The sequence below is a fragment of the Desmodus rotundus genome, chromosome 11 (genome assembly GCF_022682495.2).
Source record: "Desmodus rotundus isolate HL8 chromosome 11, HLdesRot8A.1, whole genome shotgun sequence".
Taxonomy (NCBI): Eukaryota; Metazoa; Chordata; class Mammalia; order Chiroptera; family Phyllostomidae; genus Desmodus; species Desmodus rotundus.
This window is the reverse complement of record NC_071397.1, coordinates 35,695,872-35,711,601: the sequence shown is the minus strand read 5'-3', so window position 1 is coordinate 35,711,601 and position 15,730 is coordinate 35,695,872. Positions and strand designations below refer to the sequence as shown.

The window sequence follows — 15,730 nt, the reverse complement described above, 5'->3', positions numbered from 1 at the left end:
CCTGTGCTCACTGGTCTTGAGCTGACGTTTATGGGTCTAACAGGGTCTAACTCTGGTCTTTTCATAGCTCCAGGTTTTATTGTCTCACCTGTGGGGAAGGGAAAAAAAAGGAGAAGGGAAGGAAGGGAAAAGGAATAGAAAAGGAATGGAAGGAAGGAAGGAAGAAGCAATAAAATAATATCAGAGGAAAGATAAGAAGGAATTTTAACAAAAATTAAAATAAAAAAATAAATAAAAGAAGGCAGGAAGAAGGAATATATATGTAAAGGATGGAAGGAAGAAGGAATAAAAATAGAAAGGAGGACAGAAAGGAAGAAGGAATTTAGGGGGAAAGGAGAAAAAAAAAAGTCTGCTGCTGGCTTTAAACCGGTCAGGTTAGTTCTGCTGGTCTTCTTGTCTGTGGAACTTGGCGGGAGGGGGGGGGGTTGGAGGGATTGGTTTCACTTTTCTCCCTTCCTGAGCCACATTCTTTGATGTTGTCCAGTCTGCAGTCCAGTTCCTCAGGGTCCTTCTGCTCCCCCGTAGGCCTTCAGTACACCAGTTGTGCTGTCCTTGAGGTGCATCAATTAGGGGCAACTCACATTCCACCTTCTTGCTCTTTACTTTCTTAGATGCTAGAGACTCTTGGTGCTCCTTCAGGGGAAGTTCAGCCCTGCAGGACTCTGTGTGCAGGGGCTAGGTAGGAGTTGTTCAGAACCAGTGCTTTTAGGTGTGGTCGCCTGTGGGCAGCCAGGCCCTTGATCAGGTTGTGCAGCCGATCCCCAGCTTTGGGCCTGTGCATGGGGCAGCAGCCGCTGATCCAGGTGCACACCCACATGGGGTTTCAGGTGTGGGTGCCCAGGCCACTGATGGGTCTGTGTGCCTAGACAGCCAGACCTCTGATGTGGGTTCACACTGATCCCCAGCTTTGGGCCTATGCACTTGGGCAGCAGAGCCACTGATCAGGTTGTGTGCCCACTGGGGTTTCATGTGTGTGCTGGGGCTGCTTATCTGGAGTTCACAGTCCAGGGGCTGAGAGGGTAGAGGTGCAAAAGGCTAGGGCTGCTGAGGAGAGTTCTCTAGCTGCTGAGTGCCTCTATTTTCTCTTTTTCTTTTTGAGAAATTCCTCCTATTCAAGCCCCCCTGGTCCAAACAAGCACCTGGCCTCTCACACAGCCCAGCCTGCCTCTCTCCCAAGATTCCTACAGCAGACCCTGTGCCCCAGCCAGGGGATTCAGCCACCCTGGTCCCCATGCTGGTCCCAGGGACCTTATTGTCCTTAAGCACTCTTCTTACAGTCTGATCTTACAGTGTCCTATATCTTTGGTCTCTGATCTTCATATATGCTGGATTACCGTTGGCTGTTTGCTCTGTTCCTCATATCAGCTAGGTGTTTCACTGTTGCTGAGGGGAAGTGGACTCTGCTCACACTTATCTCTCCGCCATCTTCCTGATGTATTCCCACTGGTGGAATCTGTGTGTTGTGACTGCAGTGGACACATTCACATGGACTACCAAGTCCTGTGGAGGAAAAGGGATGGTGCGGCCCCTCTCTCAAGAGGAGAGCCCCTCAATGGGTTATTCTGAATAGAGGAGTAAATGAGAATATGGATTCATGTGACTCAATGACAGCGCGACTATTTTGTTGATGTTCAAGTTGCAGTTGTTTTTTTGCATATCTTTCCAAGAGGAATTTCAATAGATATCTCCACAGGAGTATATTAAGATTCTGTGTTGACAAGGCAGAATGTTTGTTAATTAAACTCTATTTTTTCCCATAGGATATTTTAACAGTACATGGAGAGGAATGCCCCAGCTTGAATTCTCTAGGACATGATTTCTTTAAAATGGTAATAAAGGTTATATGAAAAAAAGTATAACACGTAAATTTGGGAAATGATGTGGTTCTAAAAAAAAAACATAAGCAGATTGACTTCTTGAGACTTCAAGGGGATTTTGGAATGCTGAGTTTCCCAGTCTCATTTGACCTAGGACTTCCTTTCAGTGAGTATCGTAAAGACCAGCAATTTTTAACCAGTGTGCCATGGTGCCCTGGTGAGCTGCAAGAATTTTTAAAACATGCAATACCTGACTATTTAGCAAGGGGAACTGACCTCTTTTCCCTTAGATTGTCAAATAAAAAAAATGACAACAGCCAACACAACATTAGCTGTTTGGTGTGAATGAATCAAAATTATACTTATTTTTATCAGATTAGCAAAAATGTATTTTTTTTGGTGTGCTGCAGAATTTTAATAATTAGTTTATGAGTGCCACGGTGTGAAAAAGGTTGAAAATCACTGCTATAGACTAATGTGCAGGAGGAATCTAGTGTGAAATGCTGCTGTAGAAACTGCTGTTAGTGAACAAGGAATGCAGATTCTAACCTGAGAACCAAGATATGTCTCAGTTTATACTATGGTCTTAGGTTTATTGGTTTCTAAAATGTAGAGTGCCTGCAATTTTTCAGGTACTTCTGGCCTGACTTATTTCACAAGTCTTTCACTCAACTAAGATCCAACACGCTTAGACTTTTTACTGCCTTTATGTACTCGGAAGTCTGTCTGTTATAGTTAATACTGAAGAATACCCAGGCTTGTAACCATCATTTATTATATTTGTGGGTTAATACCTGAAACCCCAACAGTTTGTGATGTAAAGAACCAAATTTCTTTTGTGAGATTGTTATATTTTCACCTCATAAATGTCTGAAATGTCACTATACAAAGACTGTGCCATCTCAGAACATAACTTTTTTCCCTAATTTCTATTAAATATTTTATCACACAGCACTAAAAGTAAATGATGGTTGATTAGCAGTAGGTAGTAAATTTTTCAGGATGAGCCACTCATCTACAAACTGCCAGGTGTGTTGGCTACCAACAGCTCACAGCTGAGTGCCTCCTCAGCAATTGCAGTCAGCAAGAGGAACAACTCACACACAATGACTAGTGGTATGGCTGGCATACAAAGGCCAGGTCCTACCTCAGTTCTGGACAACTCTAAAGGGCAAGTAGCTCCAAATCTCCCTGTGAAGTCTACTGAGGCTTTTGTTGCAAGTTTATCACGTTTTGCCTCTCCCTCTGCCCATTCAGCTTCCCTCGTTCTTCTCACAGGTAGTCCCAATGGCCCTGCTCAATAAACTTCCTGTACACAAATCTATATTTCAGACTGTTTTCTGATGGATCTGACTTAGGGAGTAGTATTTTCTACAAGAATCTAGGTCTTCTGGGTGTCCGCAAGCACAGAGAAGAATGGATCTTGTAAGGCTGAGTTTATCTCTACTTGAGTGAATTGAGGTAAATATGTGTAGTCTAAACATCTAAAAGAAATATCCATCTAAAGTGCATTAACCAAAATGCTTTTGTAGAGTGAATTTAATCTTTAATGAAAATGAGTTTCTACTTTTCTGAGTTTAGAGGAAGCTGGAGAATATTTCATATATATATTCATCATAATCATCATCATGACCTTTCCTAGGGAACTGGACTTGACTCATATTGTCAGTGCATCATTTTCAGTCATTACACCTCAAATACTGGGCCTAAAGTAGATGTAAGGAAGAGATGAAGCCAACTTGATTCTTCTTATTTAACCTGAATTTCTAAATGAAAACATCACATGTGAGGATTGCCAAATGTTGACTACCTATCAAGCTAAGTCAAGAGGCTACTAATCTAGAGATACTACAGTAGTTTGGAGAAACACTGTAATTACAGAGAAGCTTGAGGGAATGAAGTAAATTTAGTGATAGAGGAGTGAATGGAGGAGAGTTGAGGGAGGGAATGTGATCATTTGACTTTTGACAGCAAATGCGACATAGCAATAATCATCTCCTTTCTCTCTTTCAACTCCACTCTTATTTATTCAGCACGATTATGTATTGGACTCTCAGTATACTTTTTGTCTTGTGTTATGTGGTAGGCATTTTATCCCCATTTAAAGATGAAAAAACTAATGCTTACAAAAATCAAGTAAACTGCCCAGAGTTACCTATCTAGGTCCAAAGCCACATTCTTTCCATTATATGTTTATAATATATATTTTAAAAGGATATTTTGTGCTCTTGCTAGAGAATTAACCATTATCTATATTCAAAAATTTCAATTAATCTCAATATAACAATTAGGTTGAATTTTGCTTAATAAATTGATATTGACAAATAGATAATTTCATACTTGTAGCTATAACTAAGAGGAGTAATGGTAAAAGCAACAGAGATTTCAAAGGGAATTCATACACTAATTAGGCCTCTTTTGTAGATTAATGGAAACAGCTTGGAAAGAAAATATGCAAATGTTCATGGAATACATTGACTTATAAATGCAAAAAGAAAAAGTATCATAATTATATCATTAAATGTATTGAAAAATGCTGTTTACCAAGTTGATTATGAAAATTAAGTGAATTAAGTTGGTTTCTATAGTTGCTGAGTTTAAAAGTAGTTTGGAAAAACTCAGAATCACTGTGTAAACTCTCCTATTTCTCTAGGATCAGAATGTAACTACCTATGGGAACAGAAGGAAAACTCTATTATTCTCTCATTATGTATCACTTCTAGGACTACCTCAGAAGAGAAAGAGATTTGTATCTATGGAGAATGAGAGAAGAGATATAAGGAATTTAACTTCTATTCCCTTGGTATCTCCAATGAAACCAATCAGGATTTAAGAAAAAGTTTTAAAAGTAACTCAAATTTACACACATCTAGTCTTGGATAAAGTTGAAATTGTAAATTAGGTTTCTTTATTTCAGGCTGAAGTATTTCATAGAAGCAGTTATGTTAAATATTTAATGTTAATGCTATTGCTGAATTATGTAGTAAAATCAGCAAAATGTAAGATGTTTATCATTTGAATTACCAATTTTTAAATGTGAGGTATGTATTACCCAGGTTTACATGAACTTTACAGTGATGAGAAGTATGAACATATGTAATTATTCAGCAATGTTATTAATATTGTTTATGGTATCCATTTTATAATATGAAATAAGAGGCATATTGGGGATATAACAGAATCTTAACAAAGATGTATTGAGATAAATTGACAAAAAATGTTTCAGTTAAACATATTATCTATTTAACATTTTAATATGGCTGTACAGCAAAAATAGAATACAAATAAAAGCATTTTAGAAATAGATGTTTCTGGAACTATTAGTCAAAATTTTGTTCACTATATTATAAATGCACTAATGGAAAGTCATGTCAAAGGAAATCAATGGTAATCCCTCAGTAAAATAAGAAATTCATCTGAGATATAAAAATTATTTTCTGAATTGTTGAGTTTATCTTTTCAAGTATAAATTAACATAAAATGAAGAATACAGTTTTATTATAATTTCTTGATCATTAATGTGTGCACAGTTGAGTAAACACTAATTTGTTATTTTGCACATTAATATTGAAAAGGCATTATCAGATATTTATATCCAAACACATGATAGGTAACTTTTTCTCCAGGAAAAGGTTTTATTTTTCTTGCCTACTGCAATGACAATGAGTGTCCTACAGCTCACATCCTTTGAAACATGCTTATTTCAGCAATTGTTCTGGAAGTTATACTTTGTGAATGCAGTTGTTTGCCAATATGGTTAATCATTGTTGATTAATGGTTCAAAATTTTTAGTGCATTATTTTAGTGTCTCTCATTCAGTTTCAAACTACTTAAGTCATAGTTACTTAATAGGTTACTCTCAGAGTAAGCACTAACAACAAGGGACAAGATAGAAAATTTTGTTGCATGAAAATTTAATGAAAAACTAAAAGGAACTTTAGATACAATGAATTCTGATGTATTTTCCTTCCTTTATTCTTTAACAGTAAAAATAATGGGTAGATCTTGGTCAAAGGGTACAAAGTTGAGGTTATGTAGGATGTACAAGTCTGGAGTTGCAACCTACAACATGATGACTATAGTTAATAATGTACTGAATACTAGAAATTTTCTAAGAGTGGGTTTCAGATGCCCTCACAACACAGAAAGTAAAAGGTAACTATATGAAATATGTTCATTAGGTTGACGGTACTAATCATTTCACTGTGTGTTATCAAATCACCATGTTGTGTACCTTAAAGATATTACTATTTATATTTTAAAATTAAATTGCATTTCATCATTTAAAAATAATGTAGGTCACTTAAATAGTGAATGCTTTTAATAGCATACTATATTTTTAAAATGTATTAACTTTATTTTATTGCTAAATTTATTTAGATAGAATGACAGAAAAGATGAGAAATATAATATTTTTCATTTATCAAAATTTATCAGCACCACATCTTATTTTATTTTTTTTAAAAGGCAATGACTTACAGAAAAAACCAAAAGCTTTCCCCTTAAGATTGGGAACAAGACAAAGGTCTCTGCTTTCACCACTCTTATTCAACATAGTACTGGAAGTTGTAGCCACAGCAATCAGATAAGAAAAAGAAATAAAAAGCATACAAATTGGAAAGGAGAAATTAAACGTCGTTGTTCACAGATGACATGATGGTGTTCATAGAAAATCCTATAGTCTCCAGCAAAAAACTGCTTGGCTTAATACGTGAATTTGGCAAAAGAGTGAGGTACAAAGTCAATATTCAGAAATTGAAGGCATTTTTGTACACCAACAGTGAAATATCAGAAAGAGAAACTAGGAAAAAATCCCACCTACTATAGCAACAAGAAAAATAAAATACCTAAGAATAAATTTAACCAAGGAGGTAAAAGATCTGTACTCAGAAAACTATAGAACACTGAAGAAAGAAATTAAGGAAGATACAATTAAATGGAAATATATACCCTGTTCATAGATTGAAAGAATTAACATAATTAAAATGTGCACACTACCTAAAGCAATCTATAGATTCAATGCAATTCCTATTAAAATACCAATGGCATATTTCATGAATATAGAACAAATATTTCAAAAATTTATATGGAATCAAAAAAGATCCCAAATAGCTGCAGCAATTTTGAGAAAGAAGAACAAAGTAGGAGGGATCACAATACCTAATATCAAACTACACCACAAGGCCACTGTAATCAAAACAGTCTGATACTGGCATGAGAACAGATAGATCAAGGAAATGGAGTAGGGAGCCCAGAAATAAACCCATGTCTCTATGGGCAATTAATACTTGACAAAGGGGGCATGAGCATACAATGAATTAAAAGTAGCCTCTTCAATAACTGGTGTTGGTAGAACTTGATTTGTACATGCAAAAAAAAAAGAAAAGAAAAAAAAAAAGAAACTAGACCACCATTGCACACCAAACACCAGAATACACTCAAAATGAATAAAAGACTTAAATATAAGTCATGACACCATAAAAGTCCTAGAGAAAGCATAGGCAGTAAAATTTTGCATATCCAATGTAGCAATATTTTTTGCCAATATATCTCCTAGGGCAAGAGAAATAAAGGAAAAAAAAAAAACAAATTGGACTACATCAAATTAAAAAGTTTCTGCATGCCTAAAGAGAACATCATCAAAATGAAAAGGGAACCAACCATATGGGAAAACATATTTGTCAATGATACCTTGGAAAAGGGTCTGATCCCCCAAATATATAAAGAGCCCACATGACTCCACACCAGGAAGACAAAAAAATCCAATTAAAAAATGGGCAAAGGACCTGGACAGACACACCAAGGAGGACATACAGAGGGCCCATAGACATATGAAAAGATGCTCAAAATTGCTAGCCATCTGAAGGATGCAAATAAAAACCACAATGAGATACCACCTCACACCAGTCAGAATGGCCATCATCAATAAAGCAACAAACAACTTGTGCTGATGAGGATGTGGAGAAGAGGGAACCCTAGTCCACTCTTGGTGGGAATGCAGACTGGTGCAGCCACTGTGGAAAACAGTATAGAATTTCCTCAAAAAACTAAAAATGGATCTGCCTTTTGGCTCAGTGATTCCACACCTGAGAATATATCCTAAGAATTCTGAATCACCAATTCAAAAGAACTTATGCACTTCTATGTTCACAGCAGTGTTATTTATAATAGCCAAGTGCTGGAAACAGCCTAAGTGCCCATCAGTAAATGAGTGGATCAAAATACTGTAGTACATTTATGAACTGCAATGGAATACTACACAGCAAAAAGAAAGAAGGAACTCCTACCTTTTGCAACAGAATGGATGGAACTGGAGAGTATTACGCTAAGTAAAATAAGGCAGACAGTGAAAGACAACTACAATATTATGTCACCTATAAGAGTAATCTAATGAACAAAAGAAACTAATGAACAAAATAGAACCACAGGCATGGAAACATGGAATAGACTGACAGTGACCACAGGGGAGGAGAAAGGGAGTTAATCATGGAAAGAAGGGGAAGGGACTAGCCAAGGAACATGTATGAATGACCCATGGACATGGACAACAGTGTGGGGATTGACTGTGAGAGCAGGGTGGGATGGGCAGAGGAGGGCAAAGGGGGGGGGGGAATTGGGACAACTGTAAGAATAGCAATAAAAAAAAAGAAAGGCAATGACTTAGGCATAGCCAAAAGCATAGTGATGGGTGTAATACATGTAAATACTTAAGACAAAATTCTCAAGCCACCTTATTTCAAAAAAATGTAATGTAAATCAAAACCTACATCAATAGTGCACTGCAAAAGCAGGCTGTGAGTGGTGACTGCAGAAGTGGTTTGTGGTGGCAGGTGTGGACTCTTTTCATGACATCTTCCAAGTGAAGCACCAGAGCTCTGAGAGAGAAATGGGATATAAAGACTCCGGACATGTAGAGAATTCTGACTTCTCCAAACAATTTTTCTCTCTGAAATTTCACATTGTTTTCAGAACAACTCTGTGAGATGATTGGGGCAGCTTTTTTTACACCTATTTTATGTATTTCCCTTTCATCTCTAATAATCTTGTCTTGTTTACAGCCATCATTTTGGCTCAGGACTGCATTACTTAGCACACTGACTATAGGAATGTGTTTCTTTCCAGAAGCCCTGCCTCTGATCTCTTCTCATGGCCAACTGCTATCAGAGTACTGAGTAAGGCATTCTTTTTCTTCAAAACATTTGCTAACCTCATTGCTATCTGTATTTTTGTAAAGTTCTTTACATGACTTTGATATGCATTTCATTTGCTAAGTGGTTTAAAATGTTCAAAATTCACTAAATCTACTGTTGTCTGTGTAAATGAGGACATGAAAAGAAACATAGACAAATAATAGGGTATTTAAATAAACAAAACATAATGTAATACTTTTAAGAAAATAGTCCAAATCATTACAAGAGCATTTTATATTTAATGAATTGTCAGCACACTTCTAGTTAGGGAAAATTAGCAGTAAAATGTTCAATAACGAAATGATTGTAGCCTCCTAGAATGCTGACTGACAGGGTTTGACCTACTAGTGAAATTGGCATAATATTTTAATGAATTAAAATGAGAATAATGAGATCTAGAGTTAGACTAAATAGGAGAGATTGCATGGGAGGCAGAGTTAAATTTCTCATAAAAGATATCTGATAACACAGTAATTACCAAATAATTATGTAGTAAATTATATTTTTTATCTCTACTGGTGGGAAAACTCTATTTGCTGATTAACTTTAAACTTTGTTAAATGAACTTTCAGTGACATTAATCAGCCTGTTAAAAACAAAAATTCAAGCCAATATGATGTATTAGAAGAGTGAGGATAGATTTATTAAGTAGCCTAATTCTACTTTCAAAGTTTCAATCTCCACCAAGTTACTTTGCTTACTGACATGATTTTGTAATTTGAATACATAAGGATATTGATCTGTCAATACGATAGCCTAGAATTTTACATTTTTAAGACTTGGGGACTCTCTCTGTCTCTTTCTCTCCCCCTCACAAACACACACCACACTCATCTTGTATACTAAATAAATTTTCATAAAATTTTAAAATCAGGGAAGACTGAAACTGACTAAACCTAATGATAAGACCAGTGGTTACAGTAATATGCATGTTCACTAAATTCTTGCTCATATTCCTCCTTATTTCCTGAACTATAGGCACCCTTCATATATCCATCACTTGATTAATCCAACTATTTATATTCTTTGATTCTGTTCCCAGACTGGACAAATCTCCATGCTAAGCCAGTAAGTTTCATGAAGACATTATGTTTCTAGCTCCATTGAACTCCTTACTCCCACCCCATGTTTCTGTATGGTTTCTTCCCCTGTTTTCTAAAATGTTCTCTGTGACAGGCTCTAGTATTCTTTCCAAAACTTTGTTTCTCTTGTCCACGGCATATTTTGCCATCCCAATGCTGCCAAGAATAAAATGTGGTCATCGGACAGGACCAGTTCTTGACTTCCCCTCTGTAGTTGCACATGACATTCCTCACTCTGGCCTTTTCCTCTCCTATTGAAAGAAGAGGAGTTGATTGTCCTGTCCCAGTTCAATTATTCAGCCTTTAACCACTGTGACAGACAGAATAATGATTCTCCCCAAATATAAACATCTTAATCTCTGGCACTTGTGAATATTTTACCTTATATGACAAGAGAGACTTTGCAGATGTGATTAGAGATAAAAAATTATCCTGGATTACCTGGGTTGACTCAGTATACTCACAGGGGTCCTCATGAGGGGTGGTCAGAGTCAGAGCAAATAAGATATGACAATGAAAGCAGGAAGCAAACAAGAAGAGAGAGAGATTGATTTGAAGATGGAATGAGCTGGCTTTGAAGGTGGATGATGAGTCTACAAACCAAGGAATGCAGGTAGCCTCTAGAATCTTGAAAAGGCAAACAAAGGGTTTTTCCCTTATAACTTGCAGAAAGGAGCCCTACTGACATCTTGATTTTTATCCCCATAAACCATATTTCAGACTTCTAACCTCCAGAACCGTAAGATAGTAAGTTTTGTTGTTCCAAACTACTAAGCTTATAACACCAATATCTCAGCTACCATCACTTACACAGGATTTTATTACATTATCATCTCTATTTCTTTACCATCAATTTTACCTATTCTTTTAGCTCCTTCATTTCAGGTTGCAAAAAAAAAAAAAGGGGGGGGGCCTTCTATTAATCTTTATTCAAACTACTGCCCTTTATTTCTCCTTTCTTTCAGCATCATTCTTACTAAAAATAGTTTATATCTTCCACGCCTGCCCCTCAAACTGAAAATGTAAATCTCAATTCTGGCCCTGCTCTGAGTGGCTTTCCAAGCTCCTTGGCAGTTTCTTCTTATTTGACAAGTTTAACTGAGCTCTTCTCTCACCTGAGGCATTTTCAGTTTTTGATATTGACCTGTTCTCTCAGGGCTTCTAGTTATTAATTTTGATAATTCTTTCTGGGATTCTTCACAGGCTCTTTTTCCCTCTCCTCTGGCCACTACTTGTATGTTGGTACATGAGTCAAGGTCTATTCTTCTATCTCTTTCAGTAGCACTTTCCATATAAACTTAGGGTGATTTCATCTACTCTCATGGTTTTAATTACCAGTTACAAGTGGACAACTTCTAATCAGTCATCTCCAACTTTATTATTGAATTCCATATATATTTATCTACTAGACATGTTTGCTCACATGTTATCTAGGGTACTCAAATATATTTAAACCTAAAGAGATTCTTCTAATCTTCAGTGTCTACATAAAAAATAGTCACCCTTAACTCTTGCATTCTACTGATTCCTTTTCACTCAGTTGAATCTATTTTACTAATATCAACCAAATTAATCATTGCGTGACTCATAGCCTTCATCATTTGACAGGATGTTTCATCCTCCTTCTAGAAAATTTCAAAACCTCCTAACTCTACTCACCTCCAAATCCATCTTCATCCTGTAACCAGCATGATGTTCCTAAAGCTAAATCTGATTATGGCTCTGCCTTGTTTAAAGATTTCTTCTATATTCATGTTGCCACAGATAAAGTATACATTTCTTAACATTGCTTCTAAGATCTGTTCTGTTCCACTGGCTGACTTGGCAACCTCCCTGCTCTCTGTATCAGATACCTTATGCACCAAACACAGAGAGCAGCTCCTTATTCACTGGACCTGCCTGATCCTTTCTTGACTACATGTCTTTGCATACATTTTTCTTAAAAGTTGCCTCTGGCCTTATTTACCTAGAAAAATCTACCAATTTCTTAAGCTCATACATCCCCCCCTGTTTTTGACTCTTTTCTCAAGTAGTCAGAAAGAGTCACTAAATATAAGTCTCCAGATCACTTTTTTCTTACTTATATCATATCACTTACTGCATTGCATTGCAGTTATGGGTGCTATATTCTGTCTGACTGGTCTTTGAATTATTTAAGGGCAGACTGTGTCTCTCTTCATGTCTATATACCTAGTACCTAGCACCATGCTTGACACATGAGAAACATTAAGTACTGTAGCATGGAATATAAATGTAGAATTTATAATATATATCATAAATCAGCATGATCATGTAATGACTTTCTAAAAACAACACTTGGGGTCTTTAAGGACACTCTTACTTTTCCTTCAAGAATTGATTATGAAAGGAAACATACTACAGTTGATGAAGCAGTGAAAATAAAAGTTCAAAAATTTGACACACCTTGTGAGGAAGGCCCTCCATCCTACTTCAGATGATGCACACTGATGAATAGGGTGCTTTTATGTTTTCAAGACATTACATCTATAAGAAAATACAGTCGTGTGCACAGTTAGGTGGAGTAAGGGACTACAAAGACTATGATAGATGTGTGTACAGGATTAAAAGAGCAATGAGTTCTTTTTTTAAAAAATATATTTACTGATTATGCTATTACAGTTGTCCCATTTCCCCCCCTTCACTCCACTCCATCCTGCCCAACCCCTCCCTCCCACATTCCCCCCCTATAGTTCATGTCCATGGGTCATACTTATAAGTTCTTTGGCTTCCACATTTCCTACACTATTCTTACCCTCCCCCTGTCTATTTTCCACCTATCATCTATGCTACTTATTCTCTGTACCTTCCCTCCCTCCCCCTCCCACTCCCCTATTGACAACCCTCCATGTGATCTCCATTTCTATGGTTCTGTTCCTGTTCTAGTTGTTTGCTTAGTTTGCTCTTGTTTTTGTTTTAGGTGTGGTCGTTAATAACTGTGAGTTTGCTGTCATTTTTACTGTTCCTATTTTTGATCTTCTTTTTCTTAGGTAACTCCCTTTAACATTTCCTATAATAAGGGCTTGGTGATGATGAACTTCTTTAACTTGACCTTATCTGAGAAGCATTTTATCTTCCCTTCCATTCTAAATGATAGCTTTGCTGGATACAGTAATCTTGGATGTAGGTCCTTGACTTTCATGACTTGGAATACTTCTTGCCAGCCCCTTCTTGCCTGTAAGGTCTCTTTGGAGAAATCAGCTGACAGTCTTATGGGAAGACCTTTGTAGGCAACTGTGTTCTTTTCTCTTGCTGCTTGTAAGATTCTCTCCTTCTGTTTCATCTTAGGTAATGTAATTATGATGTGCCTTGGTGCGTTCCCCCTTGGGTCCAGCTTCTCTGGGACTCTCTGAGCTTCCTGGACTTCCTGGAAGTCTATTTCCTTTGCCAGATTAGGGAAGTTCTCCTTCATTATTTGTTCAAATAAGTTTTCAATTTGTTGCTCTTCCTCTTCTCCTTCTGGCACCCCTATAATTCGGATGTTGGAACGTTTCAAGATGTCCTGGAGGTTCCTAAGCCTCTCCTCATTTTTCCGAATTCTTGTTTCTTCATTCTTTTCTGGTTGGATGTTTCTTTCTTCCTTGTGGTCCACACCGTTGATTTGAGTCCCAGTTTCCTTCGCATTACTATTGGTTCCCTGTACATTTTCCTTTGTTTCTCTTAGCGTAGGCTTCATTTTTTCATATGGTTTTCGAACAGATTCAACCAATTCTTTGAGCGTCTTGATAACCCGTGTTTTGAACTGTGCATCTGATAGGTTGGCTATCTCTTCCTCGCTTAGTTGTATTTTTTCTGGAGCTGTGAAGTGTTCTGTCATTTGGGCCATTTTTTTTTTCTGTCTTGGCGTGTCTGTTACTTAAAGGGGCGGAGCCTTAGGTGTTCCCTGGGCAGGGTGAGGTAATGCTGGTTGCTGTGTTGTGAAGCTGTACGTGGGGGAGGGGCCAAGAGTGAGCAATGGCGCCTGCTCCACTCTCCACCAGACTTCAATCTTTCACTCTCCTACCCACAATCAAACTGGGCCCCTCTGGTGCTGATTCCCAAGTGGGTGGGCCTGTGCGCGCCCTAGGCCCCTGTGGGTCTCTCCAATGACCTCTCCTGTGAGGCTGGAGTCTCTCCCGCTGCCACCCCAACCCCTAGGGGCATTTTCAGTCAGAGGTTTGAGGCTTCATTTCCCCCGTGCTGGAGCCCTGGGTTGTGTGTGTGGTCTGATTTGCTCCCCGCTGTTTGTCTGGTTTGTCTGTGCGTGAATGTGGGGCCGCCAGGTGCTATCTGCCGCTCAGCCTGCCCTGTTCTCCACCACTCTGAGTCTGGCTCTCTCGGTTTATCTGTGTGAATGTGGGGTCGCAGGGTCTGCCAGTGGTCAGACCCACACTCTGCCAGTCTCGGTCCCGTCACGGCAACGCGAGTCCTCTCCGTCCTGGCTGCCCATCTCCGCCCCTCCTACCGGTCTAGATGAATGTTTATTTTTTATTTCTTTGGTGTCAGACTTCCTTGCCGTTCAATTTTCCATCAGTTCTGGTTGTGCGAGGAGGGGCAGTGTGTCTACCTATGCTGTCATCTTGGTTCTCTCCAGCGATGAGTTCTTTATGGGGTTAGATAAGGCTTCCTAGAAGAAGTAATTAAATCAAATAAAAATGTTACAATTTTGAACAAAAAAGTTAACTATTAATACTAGGAATTGTAAAATATGAAGTGGATAACCCATTAGGTGAAGCATTGTTTTTTGTGTTCCTTTTGTAAGCTAATTGAACATGTGTCATAGTCATGTACATTTATATTTAGTCAAAAGCTATATTCTATTGAAAATTTTGTTTATTACAAATTGGTGTGTCCCACAGGATTTTATTAAGCTACCTTATTGAATTTGTGATTGGCCAGATGAGAAATTGAAATATTTCATTATAAACTCTGATCCAGTTATGGTGGGAAGAGATCAAATCAGGAGTCAGGTAAAATGATAGAGGTCCCATTGGGCCTGGTATATTTTATATAAAGTTTAGAGTTTGTTCTTACTCCCACATCCTCTAGGAGTATGATCAAAGACATTTAGATCTCTCAGGCCACACAATTTGAAACTGACAGTCACCTCAGAGAACAGATTTTCAAAAGTCTTTGGGGACATCATCAGAATATCATCAGTCAATTATTGCTGTAGATTAAACACATATCTCTGATAACAATCATTAAAATTCATACAGATAATTAATTCAATAATTTTACTCTGTGATTATTCAGTCCCATAGAGGGACAATTAATTTACATTCTAAAAATCATTTTAATAGCTATTTGTTGCAATTTTGATACACAATGAGGTGTCCACATGCATAGGATAGTAAATTTGTTTTCCCCAGAAGGATGCATCTGCTTAAGGAAAAAAGTAATCATTAGACATGATTATTTGATGCTTTTGAACTTTACATTATCCGGATAGGAAACTTCCCAAAACATATAAATCTTTATTAGGAGTATCTTAGCTGTTCTTAGGTTTTTCAATATTTATATTTTATATTCAAAACTCAACTGTCAAAGTGTCTTTGAAACTGTGAGATATTTATTGAAATTGCAATGAATTTACATATTAAAGAGAGATGAAATTTTTTGTCAGTTGATGTACAGAGTACAT

At 37.4% G+C, this 15,730-nt stretch overlaps 1 pseudogene; it reads right to left on the bottom strand.

Annotated features, from left to right (window-relative positions):
• The window catches only part of LOC112319276 (striatin-interacting protein 1 pseudogene), an 82,365-nt pseudogene that overhangs the window by 41,098 nt on the left and 25,537 nt on the right, over positions 1–15,730 (bottom strand).